Raw genomic sequence first — 5,600 nt, forward strand, 5'->3', positions numbered from 1 at the left:
TATATGTGTTACATTGCATGTAATTTGGCTGACACTTTTATCTAAAGCTATATATCCTATATATCAGCCTCTGGTGCAACTAGGGTTAAGTGTCTTGCTCAGGGACCCAATGGTTGATGTATCACAGTGGGAATCAAACCCAGATCTCCCACACCAAAGGCATGTGTTGTATCCACTGTGCCACCCCCACCATACTTCCACTTTCATCAACAAATGTAAGAAATCAGTTTTCTTCGGGAGTATTTTAAATTTTATTTAATTTTTTTTAAAATCTTCTCATGCGATTTCCATTGAATTGATAAATGACAAAGATTTGCAGGGAGGTGGTCAGAGGGGAGTCTAGTATGTTTAAGGGTGGGGGGGTATTGATGTGGGTCAAGTAAGAGGAGGTAGGCTAGCTGTTTGAATTAACCTGCAGCATCTAGCATGTGCATCCAAAGAAAGAAGTAATTTTGCTAGGTTCAAAACAGAAAAAAACATTCTAATCAATTATTTGAGGCCAGGGGTCGCAACCTTGTCAATATGAATTGCCATTTTAAAATGTTGTTAATCATTGTGCCATATTGGCATTAAGCCTGTGATCATCATTGCATTATCACCTTAATTACGTATTCAATTTAAGTTTAACGTCACTTACTACACTGTTGTTTTCTTGTCCTATGGCGACTGCACTTTGCTTTACTTTACGATACCTTATGTGACGCCACTTCACTTTACTTTACTTCAGTCTACCTTCTGCACATTGCCTATTGTTAGCCTGTTTTTCTTGTGTGTTTACTTGTTTGTTAGTTTTGCTTTCACTGTAGAGAATGCTGTTGTAACAAGGAAATTTCCCCGCTGTGGGATGAATAAAGTATCATCTAATCTAATCTAATCTAATCTAATCTAATCTATGGAGCCCGCTCAGGCAGTTTTATTTTTTTCCGTTGTGCCTCATTCTGTGAAGAAGTTAACTAGTACTAGCCAATCAGAGGCAGAGAAGGGGGGGGGGGGTCTTTGCAGAACGTGGATGGTAAGAAAGTCAATCAAACAACTGTCAATAACAGGCTGTGCTCCTGCCAATGGCTGTGAAAGAGGTCATTTGGCATGCAGATTGGAACATTAAAAAAAAAGAAAGAAGAAAAACTCTCTTGCACACTTATTGCTAATGGGCCTTTGATTGAGCTACTGCATACCAATGGTGGCTTGCGTGCCTGAGGTTACTGGCCCCAGTTTTAGCTCTGAATATAGTAAATCCCTATGTTAATTTCTAATAAATGTTTCTAAAAATATTGGTTGCTCGGTGTCATTTGGTTGCCAATCCATTGTTACTTTGATCCTTGGATGTTGCTATGTAATTGCTAGGTATCTGGTGTGGTTGAACCATTTTTTTTACGTTTCTCATTTACACAAATTTCAACCAAAAGGGGCCCCATCTATATGAATATCCATTGAGTTGGAATAAAGCAAATGTTTAAACAAAAAAAAACAGAGACATTAGGATTGAATATTATAAGGCAGTAGACAGAGCTCAGTGGGGGTGGATTGAATGTCTGTCTCACTCGTCAGCAATTAAATGAAGCAATGAAAGGAATAATGTAGACATATTTTTACTCATCCTGGAGTGTCAGTTTCATTATTCCTGCTAAATGCAAGTCATTTTAGCATAGACCACTGAGAACAAGGTCAGTCTTTTATCGTTTTCAAACATAAAACAGTGGCCCTTCTAAATAAAAGATCAGATGAATTTAGTGCCAATTACAGCATGACAATGCAGAAGGGCTTCAAAAAGGAGTGGGTTTGAGCGTTGTTCCTTCCAACACTATCACATTATTTTCCATGGGTCAAAAAAGATAAAACACTGTTTCATTGCTGAGTGATCTACATGTTCTGATGTAGTGTGCATGCAGAAGCAATACTGTCTTTGCAACCACAGAAGGGCAAAAAAGGTTTAACAGGAGTAACAGAAGTGGAATAATGATATTAACAATGCAAGATTACAGATTCATGTTGCCAAGCAGCCACAGCAACAAGCTGGCTATTTTTGCAAAATAAGTCTCACAACATCACATCAACATATAGTTGTTGAAGGGATGTGTATTATGTTGATGTTTAGCATAATTACAATATTTTCACTTTGCAAAAATACAGAAATAGAAAAAAAAGCATCTTGCATTACTCTCATTATTGTCACACACATACTCTAACTTTTACCTAACTCAAAGGTGTGGTTTGATCATGGTTTATTGCATGTGAAAACAATGAAATGACATGCTTGTCCAAACAATCTGCATTTTTGATGTACATTTCCATTACAACAACATGAAACACCACAGTTGTATCACCCTTCAGCACGTCTGTAATGTTTTTCACAACACCAGCAATTTTTGTAATTGCAACAATATCCCCCCACTCCTAATACTTTTCAGAGCATGAGTCCTCAGCCTTTTTTTGTGCAGCCTTCTCTGAGTGCTTTAAGTCGTAATCCATGCAACTTTCCTTAACCTTTTCTAGCCATGGCAGTGGAAACGTTTGGATCCACATTATTGACAAATGCATATCAGGTCTATTCATAAAACCAACAGCTCTCTTGGCAATGCAGAGACGATCTCAGACTGCTGTAGGCACACACTCTGCAAATCAATCATGCCTAAATGGTGCAAATATGAATCGACCCTCCAGGGGCTCATATAGACGACAGCCCGTGCATGGCATTAGAAGAGGAACGTCATGTGCATTTTACCCACAGCTACACCCAAGGCTGAACAGATTAAGTTTCAGACTAGCATGTTAGGATTGAGCAGCTACAGCAGTCATCATTATCTCTGCCACCATTTGCTCAGGAGTGTTTGTACTTGCAGTCATATGTCAGAAACATAATATCTTCTCCCCTCAACCTTAAAGGCACTCAGGCATGTGTCAGCACTAAAAGGTCTCTCTCACTCTCTCGTAGCTGCTCCCTGAGAGACAGAAACACCAGGAGATAGAGCCATAACTCTTCTTTCTTCTGTCCTTTTCTTCCAGCTCACCACTGCAAGTATTAAGGTCATTCACAGACACACATACACGTACGTCCGCATCTCTTACAGTAGACGGGACTCTCATGTTACACCTATCTGAACTGTAACATGAACATTTAGTTTCTGTTAATTTTTTAGAAAAAAAGTTATGTAGATACATTTTTTAATGTTTAAAAAAAGATGATATTGGACAAACCTATAATTAAGGTAGGATTTTGGGCAAGCCATGAAAACATCATCATCTCTCTGCTGTTGCTATTTACTTAACTTACTTACTTACTTACTTAATTTACTTAGCCCGTAATAAGGGCTTGGAAAATACCCCTAAAAAGGATACCATAGTTTAAAAAAAAAGTTAAATGTTCTCCTTCAAATTCAGTAGTGATAAATATGAAAACACGATTTTGAATTTTTCTTCTTCTTCGAATTACCAAGACACACACATACTGGCCCGGAACAATGCGATCAAAAACCACCCATATAAATAAAAGTCACCAAAGACTTTTTCTCTTTTTTGTGTTGTAAAGCACATAACTTAACTAAAACTGCACACACTCAACACAACATCATGGTGGATTGACTTGGAACGGGAGAGGTTTACTGTTTGCCTGTAACTGGAGCCTTTAACACTTGTGGATGCCAGACAGAGGCAAGCAGCTGCAGTATGAGCACAGTTGTATTGCCGGACTGCAAGTAAATCAATAAACATATGCGTATACCGGTAATATATACATATATAATAAATAAAAAGTAGCACTGCAATAATCAAAATATAAATTGGCTCAACTATTTTCTGCCATGTTTTTAATTATTTTACTCAAGTCCTGGTATGATATTGGCTGGGTATACAGAGGTGCACAAACTGTAGTGATGTTGTACTGTAAATACTGTCTTTTAATGTGTAAAGTCTCCGCCAAGCCCTTGATCCAATTGGACACTCATTGTGGAGGTCAACACATTTGGGGTCAAAAGTCAATTTAGTTGAGTTTACGTCCCACAACTTGGCAGAAGTTACTTCATCCTTCAGAGAAACCTGTACAGTATCAGCTGCAGTGCTGTTGTTCAATGAAATGACCTGCCACTGGAGAGAGAGAGGCAGTGCAGACAAAGTGTTAAGCTAGCTTCTCTTTGCAGCCTGCAGCCATGAGGCTTTTTTATGGACAAACCAGGGGTTTTGATTTGTTATGCAGCCTTTCCTCTTTCTCACACACTCTCTTACTGTGCACTTGCAGCAGCTCACAGACAGAAATGCATGTGTGCATTTACACGCAGGCACTTGCACAGAACTACTGTTCTCAGTCTTGGTCCCACGTCCACACACACACACACACACACACACACACACACACACACACACACACACACACACACACACACACACACACACACACACACACACACACACACACCCCTTGTATAATGGTCTTTGTTTCCTCCTCCTGCCCAGCACCAATTTGATGGCAGCGCGGCCGCCAGGTTCCCCAGATGACCATTGAGATAGAGCTAACAGATGAAAGCAGCAGTAAGACGCTGGCAGTAATGGTGCTACAGCTCCGGCTTACAGCCCATATTTCTCCCTGATGGCTCTGCTGCCCTGCCTCCCTCTGACACCTGCAGGAGTGAGCTGCTTTGAGGAGTTGTTAGTATTAGAGAGGCAGGAACAGATATAGAGAAACAGAAGTTTGCACTGTATAGGACATGCACACATACTTACAAGGAGTATGCTTTCATGTTCTTTCCAGTCATGCAGTTTCACATTTTCATTATCTATTTGAAACAAGCAACTGTGCGTGTACAGTGGGATGTGGTCGGCTGCAAACATGGCCTAACGGCATTCATGGCTAACATCGCATTCAAAAAAATGGAATAGGTAAGTTATGCTAATGCAAGACTCATTGCAAATGGCAGAGCAGAACCAATCACAGTGAAAGAAAAAAAGAAATGTTTTGGTTTTCTGGTTATGTTCCTAATAGGACTGTACAAAGTGACAGAGCCCTCTACTTGTCAAGAATTACGACATTTGACCAAACGCAAAAAGGAAGTGATAGAGTGAGGTGCATGCCATTTTCCATTGCTAATTCCACTTCTAATGTGTGACTTAGCCGCTATGTGAAAATATTTTTTTTAGTTTAATGGCACACAGATTATTGCAACCTCAGTACTGTTATTATTTTTTGAGTCCCTCCTCCTCCAAAAAAGAAAAGAAAATATTCGAAAAGCTCTTGCTCTTTAAAAAAGTAAAAGACAAGGTTCAGCCTCCCCGACCACCTCAACAACATACAGTCCCTTAATTGCAATTCTTCAGCTGCTGACCGGCTCTCAGAGGGATGTGAGCCCGCAAGCCTGAATATGCACCTCAAACACATTTATGGATCACCCAGACAGCTTTGCAGTTATAAATCTCAAACACAGTTCTTATCTGGGGTGAGTTAAGATCTCAATGTCCCTCTCCGTCACTATGCATCGTCATGTGTCACTTTTGTTTCCAAGCATTTCATTTAGCTTACAAACTATTTCTGTGTATGTTATTTTCAGTTTGCAAATATCCACCTCAGGCATTCTTCTGCATTGTGTAACAGAACATAAAATGTGTACATTACT

Source organism: Etheostoma cragini, chromosome 13 (assembly GCF_013103735.1).
Source record: "Etheostoma cragini isolate CJK2018 chromosome 13, CSU_Ecrag_1.0, whole genome shotgun sequence".
Lineage (NCBI taxonomy): Eukaryota > Metazoa > Chordata > Actinopteri > Perciformes > Percidae > Etheostoma > Etheostoma cragini.